We start from the raw sequence: 17,441 nt of genomic DNA on the forward strand, positions 1-17,441 counted from the left end.
AGTATGCTACTGGAGATCAGTGGAGAAATAACTCCAGAAAGAATGAAGGGATGGAGCCAAAGCAAAACAAATACCCAGTTGTGGATGTGACTGGTGATAGAAGCAAGGTCCGATGCTATAAAGAGCAATATTGCATAGGAATGTGGAATGTTAGGTCCATGAATCAAGGCAAATTGGAAGTGGTCAAACAGGAGATGACAAGAGTGAACGTCGACATTCTAGGAGTCAGTGAACTAAAATGGACTGGAATGGGTGAATTTAACTCAGATGACCATTATATCTACTACTGTGGGCAGGAATCCCTTAGAAGAAATGGAGTAGCCATCATGGTCAACAAGAGAGTCCGAAATGCAGTGCTTGGATGCAATCTCAAAAATGACAGAATGATCTCTGTTCGTTTCCAAGGCAAACCATTCAATATTACAGTAATCCAAGTCTATGCCCCAACCAGTAACGCTAAAGAAGCCGAAGCTGAATGGTTCTATGAAGACCTACAAGACCTTTTAGAACTAACACCCAAAAATGATGTCCTTTTCATTATAGGGGACTGGAATGCAAATGTAGGAAGTCAAGAAACACCTGGAGTAACAGGCAAAGTTGGCCTTGGAGTATGAAATGAAGCAGGGCAAAGGCTAATAGAGTTTTGCCAAGAGAACACACTGGTCATAGCAAACACCCTCTTCCAACAACACAAGAGAAGACTCTACACATGGACATCACCCGATGGTCAACACTGAAATCAGATTGATTATATTCTTTGCAGCCAAAGATATAGAAGCTCTATACAGTCAGCAAAAACAAGACCAGGAGCTGACTGTGGCTCAGATCATGAACTCCTTATTGCTAAATTCAGACTTAAATTGAAGAAAGTAGGGAAAACCACTAGACCATTCAGATATGACCTAAATCAAATCCCTTATGATTATACAGTGGAAGTAAGAAATAGATTTAAGGGACTAAATCTGATACAGTGCCTGATGAACTCCAGACAAGAGCCTCCTAGGAACCAACAAATGTTTTCAGCACAGGAAGACAACTTCATGGATTCCTAGTTTTCATGGAGACTATAGTCCTTAAAATGTATTAGTATTTATACTAAAGTTGAGTGGAGCTGGTGGGAATGGACAGGAGGTTGTTTCAAGATCAAGGGTTATCTTCTTAATTGCATTGTTTCCTGACAAAGGCTATAACAAGATCACATAATCCCAATCTCACACCATAACATTGAAATCAAATGGTGGAAGAGCCATTCTCTGTCTGAATAGAGAGCTCTTTAGGGAGGGAGAGGAACAGTAGCTGTTATCAGTGGAACAGTAGGCTATTACATTGGTGTGGATGGTTATTGTTATACTTGCTGTTGTTGCTGTTTTTTAAACCATCTAGTGTGCCTGCAGTTAAGGTAATAACATTGCACAGTGCTGATGTTCTGCTTTGGATTAAAAATGTAAATAGACATTTCCCACACCTATATAATTCTTATAAGTAGATAATTATCTCCCTACTCCTCTTGGTTTGCTATGGCAATAGATTCAAAGCTGTATCCTCTCACTGAAAGTTAGAGCACAATTCAATCTGCTATGCTTTTATTCCTCCACAGTAGGAAGGTGAGTCTGTAAAGAGCCAGAAATTATGCACCTCTACAAGTAAGAAAAGTGGGGTTTTAAATACACGATTTCCAGAATGAAACTTCATTCATCTCACTATAACTGACCAAAATACTATGAAATTATACTTAGGAAAGATGAGTCTTAAGTTACTTCATAAGTACGGTCCTCAATATTAAATGTACATAAATTCTGAGCAAATTAAACTTTTTTGGGGCTCTGCCTCATGGCTTGTGGGATCGTGGTTCTCGGGCTACAGCAATCGAACCCAGGTTCACAGCAGTGAAAGCGCCTAACTCCTGGACTGCTAGAGAATTCCTGAGCAAATTAAAAGGAAAGGTTTCATATTTAAAGTCATTCTGTTGTTAATTGTTTTTAATAAATGAAACCATAAACCTTTTTTCTTATGTAAATTATAGATTTACACATGTATGAACATTTTGAGAGTCAAAATCATCATATGTATAAAAGAAAAAAAAACCTCATGTATTAAATGCATTTGTTCATAAATAATGATCATCTGTTTTTAATTTTCCGCTTTATGCTATAAGTATTTTCCAGGATCATATTCCAACAATAAGCATGTACAATTCTTATAATGAGAAGAGTATAAAAATAAATAGAATATGTGCATATTTATTTTTTCTAAATAATTAATTTTTAAATTAATTTCATTTATGTATGTATGTATGACCTGTCAATTTTACTTTAGAATTTCTACATAACAAATAGTAATAGAATATATGGGAACTTTACCATTTCTAATTATTTAAAAGAGAAACTCTCCATTAAACACTAGCTTATCTTTGGCTCATTCAAACCTCTGCTGATCTTCCTTTTTGTTTTCTTTCTTTTTTTTTAATAAAAAGTGAACAAATCTCAGGGAAGCATATATGGTGAGCACTCACTCATATATATATGTGAGTGATTATAAGTGATATACTCATAATTATATATATATAATTAAATCTTATATATTTTACTTCAAAAGATTTGTTAAAAAGAAAGTTTTATATCCCAATCCTACCTGGTAAATGATCATAATTTGCCATGAAGGAAGGCATAGAAATAAATATAACTAACATAATATTAAATTCCAGCCAAATATCATTTTCTATTCAAAGGGAAGCCCATATATGCTCTCTCTCTATATATATATACATGGGGCTTCCCTGGTGGCTCAGAGGTTAAAGCGTCTGCCTCCAATGCGGGAGACACGGGTTCGATCCCTGGGTCGGGAAGATCCCCCGGAGAAGGAAACGGTAACCCACTCCAGTATTCTTGCCTGGAGAATCCCATGGACGGAGAAGCCTGGTAGGCTACAGTCCACGGGGTCGCAAAGAGTCGGACACGACTGAGCGATGGAACGGAACGGATATATACATGAGCTTCCCTGGTGGCTCAGATGGTAAAGTGTCTGCCTTCAATGCAGGAGACCTGGGTTCAATCCCTGGGTCGAGAAGATCTGCTGGAGAAGGAAACGGCAACCCACTCCAGTACTCTTCCCTGGAGAATCCCACAGACGGAGGAGCCTAACAGGCTACAGTCCATAGGGTCGCAAAGAGTTGGATCAACTGAGCGACTTCACTTTCACTTTCATATATATATATGCTCTCTCTCTATATATATATATATATATATATATGCTAAAGGTCATACATGAATTTTAACAAAAGCCATGAAATTGAAATTTATTTGAAAATGGAATTATGACAGTGTGAATCAATATTATTAATCTTGATTCCCTTGCCACCTACAGACATTTCCTGCACTATTATGTCTCCCATGCTTTGAGAACCATTGGTCTAAACCAGCTTGGGCAAATGAACAGTTCCTTCTAAAAGACCTCCAGAATCAGGGAATTTACAATTTTTCGCATAATTCAACAATGATCATCAAGATGACCACACATTCCAGTTCAGTGGGTGTCCAGTCCACTGTTGCCCCAGCATAATCATCAATCACATTGTGTTTTATACTCCAATGTGTCCTGATTTGTGACAATCCATGATTGCTCATTCATCTGCTCATTGTTTTTTGAGCACCTACTCTGGACCTTCCTCTGTGATAACAACTGAGGACATAAATGTGAGTAAGACAGTTCACAGCCCTCAAAGAGCTCACAAACAGAAAATCCGGGCAAAGGACCACTTAATGTCAATACAAAGTGATGAGGTCTGTGCATGTGCTGTTAGGGGTCACAGAGAAGGATGACAGATAAATCAAAGGAACACTGCAGTTTCCTTTGTGTAAAGGGCAAGAAGACTAGCTAATCAGGGATGAAAAAACTGGATGAATCAGCTCCACAGTAGGAGGTAGGTCTTTGCTTTATAAAACAATATTTTACGTTGAATTCCTGAGCATTTAGGGAACTGGTGTGGTAAGGATTAAAGTAAGAAGAACACATACAATTTCCTACTCATTCTTTCAGTGGGTGTAAGACATGAGAAAAACCTGCCCTGCCTGGTGAATCTTATGTAAAGACAGATTAAAATGTTTGCTGAGGAAGGATATTCTCCAAAATTCACTAGTTCTAAAACATGAATCAGATCATGTTAACACCATGCTTAAAACCTTTCATGGTTTGATCATGGTTCTCAGAATAAAATCCACACTGCTTCCCAGGACCCACAAGCTCTGCCTTTCCTCTACAACCACATTTCCTGCTAGTCTCAATCTAGCTCACTAAGCTTTGGCCATCTTTCCATATGCCAAATTTTTTCCCACCTGAGCTCTGGTCTTTACTTTGGCTGTTTCCTCTGCCTGGAGCACTCTTCCTCCTGTACTTTGAAAATCTAACTCATTCTCATGCTCCAGGTCTCAGGTCACATGTCACTCACTTACAGAAGTCTTCCCTGATCTATCCATTCCCACCCACCTCACCTAGCTCATGATGTTTATCATCTACACAGGACTGACTCAGCATATTTTTACTGTTTACTGTCTTTCTCATGAAGGGAGGAGCATGACTGTAGGGTGTTTTGGGGTCTGGCACAGTGAGTGGCAAAAAATAACTAATAAATATTTGCTGTCTGGATTAATCGACAAGTTTGGGGGCATGAAAGAAAAAATGGTCAATTACTGAATCACAATAATTCATTAAGATTATGAAATATAGTCATGTTCTGTCCTCACTCAGCTTTGAGTGAGCTAGGAAAGAAGAGAGCTAAAGTCTGTGTTTCCAGGTATGTGGGTTCTTTGTGAGGCTGAGAAAAGGCTGACTAGAAGAAGCCTTCCTGTAAAGATTAAAGAAGGTTATTCATCCCTTCAATGGTACTTGCCAAGGGATGCAATGCGTCTGTATCTGCAGCGAGGCTGGGAGGTATTTTTTACACTTTGAATATCCATTTTCAGATTACACGAAGGACTTCTCAGGTGACCTTGAGTAAGTCATTTAGGTAAGTTTCTGTGTTACTTAAAATGAACCATCTCTATAGAGAGAAGTGATGAGGCTTGTTAATTTACATTTGTAAAACACTTTGAAACCTCTGGATGAAAGAATTTCTGCAGAGAGGTACAAAGGATAAGGTAATATGTTGGGTCAAATTTGACCCTTTCACAGAAGCAGAGAGGGAGAAGGCAGGCTTGAGGACACTTAAAGGGAGCCTCTGGCACATTCATTTTCAAGTTAATCTTCTTCTGAGAAAACCCCCTGCTTTCAAGACATCAAATGTTTTAATCACACATATAAGTTATTATTCTAATAATTATTTTCCTTCAACATTTCTCTCCTAAAATCCCAGCTTTGTGTAAAGGGAATCTTTGGGTGGGGGCTGATTTGCCTGGGAGGTTTTACCCTTACAATGCTTTCTTTAGTTTGTTCATTTTTACCCTACATCAGTGATATCAGGTCTTAAGTGTGACAGTCTTTGTGGCTGAGCTGATTGGGACCCAAATGAGGTCATTTCATCAATTCCTGACAGATGTTTACAAGGTACAGTCAGAGATGAGAGTATGCTTGGGAAATAGAAAAGAGAATTTCAAAGAAAGTTGTCAGTCTCTGAGTTAATTATATCCGTTCATAAAAATGGTATTAATAGTTACTTAAGAAATAATACCAATAGGATAGAACATTTTCTGAGGATAATGATCTCTTTCAGCAAGGTAAATACAGACTCAAAGATAAGGCTTTAATTGTGAAACTGTCAAGGAAAAAGCTAAGCCTTAAAAAAAAAAGGCAACCACTTTTTCAACATGCCACACCAAATATATACTTGTGTTGTGCCCATGTAAGTATATAGCTTTCTTACATTTTTCTTGATCTCACAGTTTTGTTTTCTTTGGGTGGGAGGTGGGCAATAAGCAATTGTATTACTTGCTCTCAGGAATAGGGAGGGCTTATCTGCCTTCTATACCTTGCCCTCCCTGGAAGAGGACTGAGTTCCTTGCCCCTTTTAATGGAGCCAGGCACTTGTCCTGGGGAAACTGTTCCCTCATAAGGCTACAGATAATGGTGTTCCTTCTCTATACGTCATATCTCTGAGATTTTTTTTAAACTTAGTTTCTAAATGCTCAGAGGCAATGCACAGATGAGATTATTCCAGGTCAAACCCTGCATGCTATCCAAGAGCACACTCCAGCTGATCACTGGTGCATCCTGGACCATATCTATGATTCCAGTTGTGTGAATACTGTACATTGAGCATTCGGGGTTGCCCCCATCCAACCTCAGCAGTCAGGATTTCTTATCTCCTGAAACATGAACTATATATATATGGAATGGAGCCAAATCTACTCCCTGGCCACTGGATGCTCATATTTCCCCTTGTGTACCAAAGTTCACTTAGCCTTTGAACTATTTATCTGAGTAGATGCCAATCACTTCATATGGACTGGAAAGATGGATTGCAAAGTCCCCAGGGACTGAATTGTAAACTCCTGCTCCACCTTAAGATTCATCACCTTGACAAGACAGTACAGAACATGTTGACATGACAGAAAATGGTTGAACCACTAAATTCCTGTGATCAAGGCATCCTAAACAAACAATAAGTTGCTCAGTCATGTCTGACTCTTTGTGACCCCATGGACTGTAGCCCGCCAGGTTTCTCTGTCCATGGGATATCCTAGGCAAGAATACTGGAGTGGGTTGTCATTTCCTTCTCCAGGGGAATTTCCTGAGCCAGGGATCAAATGTATGTCTTCTGCATTGACAGGCAGATTCTTTACCACTGAACCACCAGGAAAGCCCAAAGAGTAAGATAGTATGAGCGAATGTTATTTCAAAATAAGTAATGACTGCAGGTTTTTCTCTAGCTTTGGGTAGGACGCCTATTTGTCCTGTTTGGTTGGCAAAGAGCCTGATCATCTTGACCTGAAAGAAAGGAACTCAGGTGTCATCACCATCATCTACTCAGACAACATCAAAGAGCAGTCACTGAGTACAAAGCATGTTATAACATACATGCTAAGAAAACATATTTTCTCTCTCTGTAAAGGAAGGCAGTCTTTAAAGGATGAATTCAAAGACATTAAAACACCCATTTTTCAGCCACTTAACTGAGCACAATGCCAACAGCCAGGTTTGGGGTATATAGAGCAGCCTGCAAATGGGTGAATTTTTGCCTCCAACTGTAAAGGCTTCCAACTGTGAATTTTCACCTCCAACCAACTTTCTTGGTTCTTTAAATTGTCTCAGAATCCCCTACACTTAAAAACAGGATCAAAATCCTGCAGTGACTATAAGAAAGGAAATGGCATACCATTTGTTTAGAAGATCATCTCAATTTGAGATTGATCAGGCAGCATCTATGTTCATGTCTAACCGGCTAACCCATTGACTATTCTCAAAAGGATATACATAGAACCCGCTAGAGCTCACCAAAAGTCTTCAGTTAGAAGTGTGGGGTAGTAAAGAGTGAAACTTTGAAATAGCCTTGGATTTGAGTCCAGCTTCCCTGCTTACTTAGAGTCATCTCTCTCTGTAGGTAAGTGACTAATCTTGCTTCTACTCCTTCATCTCTAAAATGGGTAATATAGCATTGAATTCATAGAGTTGTACAGAGGAAATGAGACCAAATGTAAAAAAGTATAGTAGTAGAAAGTTGGAAAATAGTAAATATCCAATAAACAAGAGTAGTTTCTTTATTTCCCTCACTTTGAATTAAAGGGGACTGAATTGTGTCAGGAGACTTCCCTGACAGTACAGTGGATAATAGTCCATGTTTCAACTTCAGGGTCATGGGTTCCATGCCCAGGTGGCAAACTAAGATCCTGCATGCAGCATGACACAGCCAAGAGAAAAGTATATGTCAGTGACTGAAGGACACAAGGACTTTTAATAATTGTGATTTCTTTCCCCTATGAACTTGTGCAAATGCACTTAAGATCTATTTTAATTTTATGGCAACTGTATACAATCATGCATTATCTCTTGTGTTATCTAATATTTCAATCACAGCATACATTGGTTATACTTTTAAACACACTAGATACTGTAAGCTCCCAGCTGAAATAAAGGTTTTTGAACACAAGGGCTGTTAGCCTCTGTTCACAAATGTGCTTTTCAGTTCAGTTCAGTCGCTCAGTCATGTCCAACTCTGCTACCCCATGGACTGCAGCACGCCAGGCCTCCCTGTCCATCACCAACTCCCAGAGTTTACTCAAACCCATGTCCATTGAGTCAGTGATGCCATCCAGCCATCTCATCCTCTGTCGTCCTCTTCTCCTCCCGCCTTCAATCTTTCCCAGAATCAGGGTCTTTTCCAATGAGTCAGCTCCTCCCATCAGGTGGTCAAAGTATTGGAGTTTCAGCTTCAACATCAGTCCTTCCAATGAATATTCAGGACTGATTTCCTTTAGGACGGATTGGTTGGATCTCTTTGCAGCCCAAGGGACTCTCAAGAGTCTTCTCCAACACTGTAGTTCAAAAGCATCAATTCTTCAGTGCTTAGTTTCTTAATGGTCCATCTTTCACACCCATACATGACTACTAAAAACCATTCATTACTAAAAATTCACTACTAAAAATCATCCAAAATCACTGCGGATGCTGATTGCAGCCATGAAATTAAAAGACGCTTACTCCTTGGAAGGAAAGTTATGACCAACCTAGACAGCATATTAAAAAGCAGAGACATTACTTTGCCAACAAAGGTCCATCTAGTCAAGGCTATGGTTTTTCCAGTGGTCATGTATGGATGTGAGAGTTGGACTGTGAAGAAAGCTGATCGCCGAAGAATTGATGCTTTTGAACTGTGGTATTGGAGAAGACTCTTGAGAGTCCCTTGGACTTCAAGAAGATCCAACCAGTCCATTCTAAAGGAGATCAGTCCTGGGTGTTCATTGGAAAGACTGATGCTAAAGCTGAAACTCCAATACTTTGGCCACCTCCCGCGAAGAGTTGACTCACTGGAAAAGACTCTGATGCTGGGAGGGATTGGGGACAGGAGGAGAAGGGGACAACAGAGAATGAGATGGCTGGATGACATCACCGACTCGATGGACATGAGTTTGAGTGAACTCCGGGAGTTGGTGATGGACAGGGAGGCCTAGCGTGCTGTGATTCATGGGGTCGCAAAGAGTCCGACATGACTGAGCAACTGAACTGAAATGAACTGAAAAACCACAGCTTTGACTAGATGGACCTTGGTTGGCAAAGTAATGTCTCTGCTTTTTAATATGCTGTCTAGGTTGGTCATAACTTTCCTTCCAAGGAGTAAGCGTCTTTTAATTTCATGGCTGCAATCACCATCTACAGTGACTTTAGGCCCCCCAAAAAATAAAGTCTGCCACTGTTTCCAGTTTTCCCATCTATTTCCCATGAAGTGATGGGCCTGGATGCCATGATCTTAGTTATCTGAATATTGAGCTTTAAGTCAACTTTTTCACTCTCATCTTTCACTTTCATCAAGAGGCTCTTTAATTCTTCTTCACTTTCTGCCCTAAAATGTACTTTTAGGGTACATTTAAATGTCATGGTTTGATCATAGGTATTTATCATGTTATTCAAGTTAGTCATTTAAAAAATACATCAAACACTTGAATAACACGATAAATACCTATGATCAAATCATGACAACACCTATCGACTCATTTATAAGTTTTTTTGAGGGCAAGAACTACAGTATGTAGGTACTTTATAAAGGTCCAGGGTACTTAGAACACTGTATTCATACAGATGTTCTTCCCGTGTCATTGGCCACTGTGTCTTGATTTAACATATTATTTCTAGGAAATAAGATTGAGTCTTCTGACACACAGCAAATATGTTATGTTTGAAACATAAAAAAAAATAGTCTCAAATAGCACAAATTTTGGTGAAACTGAAATACTGGAGTATAGCTCAATAAATTAAGAGAGATGTACACAGAGTCCAAGGGAAAATGTGGTTACAGATTATCTAAATAGCTCCTAGCAACCTAGGTCTTCCAGCTTTTGGGGGCTGATAACACAATGTTGGGGTATCCTAGGTGAAGCTGGTGGTCTCAAATACCACACCGTGATAATCTGACCTTCAAGAATCTAACAAGAAGCTATGCCTAAACTTCTATTAATTACTCCTGCTGCTGCTGCTGCTGCTAAGTCACTTCAGTCGTGTCCGACTCTGTGTGACCCCATAGACGGAAGCCCACCAGGCTCCCCCGTCCCTGGGATTCTCCAGGCAAGAACATTGGAGTGGGTTGCCATTTCTTTCTCCAATGTGTGAAAGTGAAAAGTGAAAGTGAAGTCGCTCAGTTGTGTCTGACCCTTAGCGACCCCACGGACTGCAGCCTACCAGGCTTCTCCATCCATGGGATTTTCTAGGCAAGAGTAGTGGAGTGGCTTGCCTTTGCCTTCTCCGATTAATTACTCCTAGAGATGAATAAAAGGGAAACGGTTGCTTGAAACAATTTTAGGATTTGCAAACTTGAAACAAATAGTTTGTCTTAGTGATTCACTAACCATGGGAGCCTTCAGTTGAATTGGTCCTACCTTGCAGATAAAAAATGATTAGTTTTATTATTCATGAATATTTATAAAAACTTTCACCTACAATTATCTGAAATCGAGGCTTACTCTACTGTGGTGGTGGTGGCAGGTGTGTTTGAGAATAAAAACAATTCCTTGATTTCAGTATTTCAATATCATGCTTTGGGGGACGTTGGGGTAAGTAATGCAGGCACCTCTGCCCTCTAAAAAATATTTGGGAGGGATGCAGATATATATATACCTGAAATGTAAACTAGAATGAAATAATATAAAAAGAAATCTTAGTGATTATGATCTACATATTGCTTGCTTCTTCCAAGGAGAAAGCATCTTTTAATTTCATGACTGCAGTCACCATCTGCAGTGATTTTGGAGCCCAAGAAAATAAAGTCTCACTGTTTCCATTGTTTCCCTATCTATTTGCCATGAAGTGATGGGACTGGATGCCATGATCTTAGTTTACTGAATGTTGAGTTTTAAGGCACCTTTTTCACTCTCCTCTTTCACTTTCATCAAGAGGCTTTTTAGCTCCTCTTCACATTCTGCCAAAAGGGTGGTGTCACCTGCATCTCTGAGGTTATTGATATTTCTCCTGGCAATCTTGATTCCAGCTTGTGCTTCATCAAGCCCAGCATTTCGCATGATGCACATATTGCTTAAGAAAGGCAAAATTTTTGCCACAGTATTCACCTTGTATATTCTGATCTTTCACCACTCCCCACTCAGAAAGATTGTTAACAGCTTAGAGATTTTAAGTTATAAATAAACACTTTCTCAAGTTCTATATCGGAGAAGGCAATGGCAAGCCACTCCAGTACTATTGCCTGGAAAGTCCCATGGATGGAGGAGCCTGGTAGGCTGCAGTCCGTGGGGTCGCTAAGGGTCAGACACGACTGAGCGACTTCACTTTCACTTTTCACTTTCACACATTGGAGAAAGAAATGGCAACCCACTCCAGTGTTCTTGCCTGGAGAATCCCAGGGATGGGGAAGCCTGGTGGACTTCCATCTATGGGGTCACACAGAGTCGGTCACGACTGAAGTGACTTAGCAGCAGCAGCAGCAGCAGCAGCAAGTTCTATATTGACGATGTTGATCATACTTACTACCTGAGCTTCTGTTTCACCTCATATATATAATCCCATTGATAGCTCATATTCTTCACAGGCAGTAGTATTAAAGTCCTAAAATTCTAGTAAACTATGATTTTCCTTTAGACCAAAAACTTCCCAGTTTGATCACTAAACCTCTTAGGAGTTCTTGTTGCTTTTGAGGTGTTGCTAAGAAGATGTTCCTTTTCGTCTATCCCCAGGGGAAGTCAGGTAGACAGAGTTATCACTAATAAAAGGTCCCATAGGGACTTTTTGGAGATCACAGTTGCTTGTCTTCCCTGATACTGTCCTTCCTAATGCAACACAGGTAATAATGAACATATGGATGTAAATTTATATTCTGTTCCTAAAAACTAACTTATAGATGATTCTGTTTGCAGAACCCCAGAGAGATTTACCTCCAACAGATAATCTGACAATCTGTCTCTTAGCACAATACTTTGCAATCCCCCTGATCACTTTTTTAATGAGATAAAAGAGGTCCATAGAAGTCAACTGTTTTAATGAAGACTACAGCACTTAGAGTAATCAAAGACTTTCTTTGTCTTTCAATTCCAAATACTAGGAAGAGAATGGAATTTATGATGTTTGTATCCTTTCAAAGTATCACCACTGCACTTTTTTCTTCTGTTCATATGATGCTGTACCTGTCCTCACAGGTAATTCTTGGTCAATGAAGAACACAGTTTGAGAAAGGGGGCATCTAGATCCAATATGCCTGGATTCAAGCCCAGACAATAGCAACATAATCTCATTTTATCCAGTGGAGGTTTGAAAGCATCCCAGTACAATTTGTGGAAGCAAAAGATGGAAGAAGTACAGGCTTGGCATATACAGTATTAATTATCTCCCTGGGTGACTATAAATGAGCCAGGAACCTACTTCTAGAAATATACTCTGCCAGTAATTATCTGTATGACTTCAGTTAAACCACTTAATTTCTCCAAATCTCCACTTTATCATTTGTAAGAGTCAGACATTCTCCAAGGTTTTTATTCGCTCAAAATTCTATGATTGATTTGAAAAGTGAAAGAGTTAGTCCTCAGTTGTATCTGACTCTGTGATCCATAGACTGTAGACTGCTAGGCTTCTCTGTCCATGAAATTCTCCAGGCAAGAATACTGTGGTGGGTAACCATTCCCTTCTCCAAGGGGTCTTCCCAACCTAGGGATCAAATCTGGGTCTCCTATATTGCAGACAGAATTTTTACCATGTAAGCCACCAGGGAAGCCCCCAAAATATGGAACACTTCACAAATTTGCAAGTCATCCTTGTGTGGTGGCCATGCTAACCTTCTCTATATAATTCAAGTTTTAGTGTATGTGTTGCCGAAGAGAGCATTTAATTGATTGAGGCTGTCCTCTTTGCTAAATGTTGATAATTTTATATGTCCCTCGATTGTCTGAAGCAAGATGAAGTGCTTCTAGAACTCATTCTGAGCGCCAGGAACTACATTTTTTTCAGAGTCAAAGGTGATCTGGTTTCTTCCTTCAACCTCAGAAATTAGTTGGAGCAAGAGGCCACACATTCAAAAAGGAAGGAGTTCTGGCTGGGTTGCCCACTTTATCTTAAGGAAAGCCCTTTCCAGATAATGTAGTGAGTGCTAGCATGTGAATTTGACAACCAGATTAGTATTGTCCAGAGACCTACCCAGGCCTTAGATGCACAGATCAATAGACAACAGGTTGTTACCCTAGAGACAACTACCCACAATCAACTGCCACCTTCTTTCAAAGTCCCAGGTGGGATCAATGGTGATTTACTAAAACCGTATCTGACAACAATCCTTTTTTAAATCCCTGATAAAGAAAAACCAAGACTTTTATATGAAACAACTATTTTTAAAGGTCTAAGTATAAAACATGCTTCCAGATTCCATTTGCATTTAATTTTGTATCAGTAGACATATATTTTCTTCTCTTTTAGAAACATTTAATCTCTCAAGATTCAGCTCAGTTCAGCTCAGTCGCTCAGTCGTGTGCAACTCTTTGTGACCCCATGAATCGCAGCACGCCAGGTCTCCCAGTCCATCACCAACACCCGGAGTTTACCAAACTCATGTCCATCGAGTCGGTGATGCCATTCAGCCATCTCATTCTCTGTCGTCCCCTTCTCCTCTGGTCCCCAATCCCTCCCAGCATCAGGGTCTTTTTCAATGAGTCAACTCTTTGCATGAGGTGGCCAAAGCATTGGAATTCCAGCTTCAGCATCAGTCCTTCCAATGAACACTCAGGACTGATCTCCTTTAGGATGGACTGGTTGGATTTCCTTGCAGTCCAAGAGACTCTCAAGAGTCTTCTCCAACACCGCAGTTCAAAAGCATCAATTCTTTGGTGATCATCTTTCTTCACAGTCCAACTCTCACATCCATACATGACTACTGGAAAAACCATAGTGTTGACTAGACAGACCTGTGTTGGCAAAGTAATGTCTCTTCTTTTTAATATGCTATCTAGGTTGGTCTTAACTTTCCTTCCAAGGAGTAAGTGTCTTTTAATTTCATGGCTGCAGTCAGCATCCACAGTGATTTTGGAGCCCAAAAAAATAAAGTCTAACACTGTTTCCACTGTTTCCCCATCTATTTCCCATGAAGTGATGGGACCAGATGCCATGATCTTAGTTTTCTGAATGTTGAGCTTCAAGCCAACCTTTTCACTCTCCTCTTTCACTTTTATCAAGAGGCTTTTGAGTTCCTCTTCAGTTTCTCCCATAAGAGTGGTATCATCTGCATATCTGAGGTTATTGATATTTCTCCCAGCAATCTTGATTCCAGCTTGTGCTTCTTCCAGCCCAGCGTTCCTCATGATGTACTCTGCATATAAGTTAAATAAGCAGGGTGACAATATACAACCTTGACGTACTTCTTTTCCTATTTGGAACCAGTCTGTTGTTCCATGTCCAGTTCTAACTGTTGCTTCCTGACAACAGTGAAGAAAGCTGATCGCCGAAGAATTGATTCTTTTGAACTGTGGTGTTGGAGAAGACTCTTGAGAGTCCCTTGGACCGCAAGAAGATCCAACCAGTCCATTCTAAAGGAGATCAGTCCTGGGTGTTCATTGGAAGGACTGATGCTAAAGCTGAAGCTCCAATACTTTGGCCACCTCATGTGAAGAGTTGACTAACTGTAAAAGACTTTGATGCTGGGAGGGATTGGGGACAGGAGGAAAATGGGACGACAGAGGATGAGATGGCTGGATGGCATCACCGACTCGATAGAGGTGGGTTTGAGTGAACTCCAGGAGTTGGTAATGGACAGGGAGGCCTAGTGTGCTGTGATTCATGGGGTCGCAAAGAGTCAGACACGATTGAGTGACTGAACTGAACTGAAGTACCTTCAAAGAGCCACAATCTCAACTTGTAATAAGGGACACTTTTTTAGTAGGAGAAAGCCTGTTATAAGTTTCTCTCCAATCAACTATAATGTCTTGAGAAAACTACAAAAAAATGACCACATGATCCTTTTATTAAAAAAACAAAGATTCTATTATTTTCTATAGCCACATGGAGGCAAGAAGTTCATTTTTGAACACCTCAAAAAGGGTTCCAAGTACTGAAATTATACAAAGTTCTTCCCTATTTTTTAAAAATGAAATAAATTTGATGAATATGCAATCACCTTGATGAGGAAACTTGTATAAAGTACGTGCTCTATGCCAGTCACAATTCTGGTGCTCATGAGGACACACGAACACATGAAGTATCCCAGTCCCTGAAATGGGTGCGTTACACTACTCTTGCTATTTTTACAGCTATTTGAGGATTATCATAATAAAAAACGTTTACTGATACCCAGCTTCCAATATTCCATAACTAGAAGAGAAGTGATATATAGGATATATTTCTGTAATATATAATCACATAGTATGTCAATATGTAATAATTGTAAGTGGCGAGGTAGGAGAAGAAAACATGCTGGCTTGGGGACAAAGATGACAGTGAAAGGGGGTTTGGTGTGAGACACAGCAAGATAACCATGAATCTTCAAGCATACAATATCCTGGATGAAACTGGGATCCCTTCCCAAATGGATACATCTGAATTACACTATTAATTCTACTCTATTAAGAGACTTAGATATAGCTCTGGACATACCTGGCTTTATTTGTATGGAAATACAAAAAACCTCGAATAGCCAAAGCAATCTTGAGGAAGAAAAATGGAACTGGGGGAATTAACCTGCCGGACTTCAGGCTCTACTACAAAGCCACAGTCATCAAGACAGTATGGTACTGGCATAAAGACAGAAATATAGATCAATGGAACAAAATAGAAAGCCCAGAGATAAACCCACGCACCTATGGACACCTTATCTTTGACAAAGGAGGCAAGAATATAAAATGGAGAAAAGACAGTCTCTTTAACAAGTGGTGCTGGGAAAACTGGTCAGCCACTTGTAAAAGAATGAAAGTAGAACACTTCCTAACACCATACACCAAAATAAACTCAAAATGGATTAAAGAGCTAAATGTAAGACCAGAAACTATAAAACTCCTAGAGGAGAACGTAGGCAAAACATTCTCCGACATAAATCACAGCAGGATCCTCCATGACCCACCTCCCAGAATATTGGAAATAAAAGCAAAAATAAACAAATGGGACCTAATTAAAATCAAAAGCTTCTGCACAGCAAAGGAAACTATAAGCAAGGTGAAAAGACAGCCTTCAGAATGGGAGAAAATAATAGCAAATGAAGCAACTGATAAAGGATTAATCTCCAAAATATACAAGCAGCTCCTGCAGCTCAATTCCAGAAAAATAAATGACCCAATCAAAAAATGGGCCAAAGAACTAAACAGACATTTCTCCAAAGAAGACATAAACATGGCTAACAAACACATGAAAAAATGCTCAACATCCTTCATAATCAGAGAAATGCAAATCAAAACCACAATGAGATACCATTTCACACCAGTCAGAATGGCTGCTATCCAAAAGTCCACATGCAATAAATGCTGGAGAGGATGTGGAGAGAAAGGAACCCTCTTACACTGTTGGTGGGAATGCAAACTAGTACAACCACTATGGAGAACAGTGTGGAGATTCCTCAAAAAACTGGAAATAGAACTGTCATATGATCCCACAATCGCACTCCTGGGCATACACACCGAGGAAACCAGAATTGAAAGAGACACATGTACTCCAATGTTCATCGCAGCACTGTTTATAATAGCCAGGACATGGAAGCAACCTAGATGTCCATCTGAAGACGAATGGATAAGAAAGCTTTGGTACATATACACAATGGAGTATTATTCAGCCATTAAAAAGAATACATTTGAATCAGTTCTAATGAGGTGGATGAAACTGGAGCCTATTATACAGAGGGAAGTAAGCCAGAAAGAAAAACACCAATACAGTATACTAATGCATATATATGGAATTTAGAAAGATGCAAATGATAACCCTGTATACGAGACAGCAAAAGAGACACAGATGTATAGAACAGTCTTTGGGACTCTGTGGGAGAGGGTGAGGGTGGGATGATTTGGGAGAATGGCATTGAAACACGTATGTTGTCATATGTGAAACGAATCACTAGTTCAGGGTTGATGCATGTTATAGGATGCTCGGGGCTGGCATGCGGGGATGACCCAGAGAGAGGATAAAGGGAGGAGGGAGGTGGGAGGGGGGTTCAGGAGGGGGAACTTATGTAAACCCGGGGCAAATTCATGTCAATGTATGGCAAAACCAACCAATATAATATTGTAAAATAATTTGCCTCCAATAAAAAATAAATTAATTACTTTAAAAAATAAACAACAGGTCATAGAAATTACCTACTGAGTTCCCTATGGTCATTGACCAAATGAGTTCCT

At 39.8% G+C, this 17,441-nt stretch overlaps 1 protein-coding gene and 1 non-coding gene across 2 annotated transcripts in view; both read right to left on the reverse strand.

The window, feature by feature from the left end:
• The window catches only part of KCTD16 (potassium channel tetramerization domain containing 16), a 314,820-nt gene that overhangs the window by 247,418 nt on the left and 49,961 nt on the right, over positions 1 to 17,441 (reverse strand). The gene's annotated exons all lie outside the window — the stretch shown is intronic.
• Positions 12,860 to 12,966, reverse strand: LOC129559635 (U6 spliceosomal RNA). Its single transcript, XR_008686587.1, has one exon. It is a non-coding gene; the product is annotated as a U6 spliceosomal RNA (small nuclear RNA).

The sequence above is a fragment of the Moschus berezovskii genome, chromosome 8 (assembly GCF_049115385.1).
Source record: "Moschus berezovskii isolate FMDL1 chromosome 8, NW_MosBer_1.0, whole genome shotgun sequence".
Lineage (NCBI taxonomy): Eukaryota > Metazoa > Chordata > Mammalia > Artiodactyla > Moschidae > Moschus > Moschus berezovskii.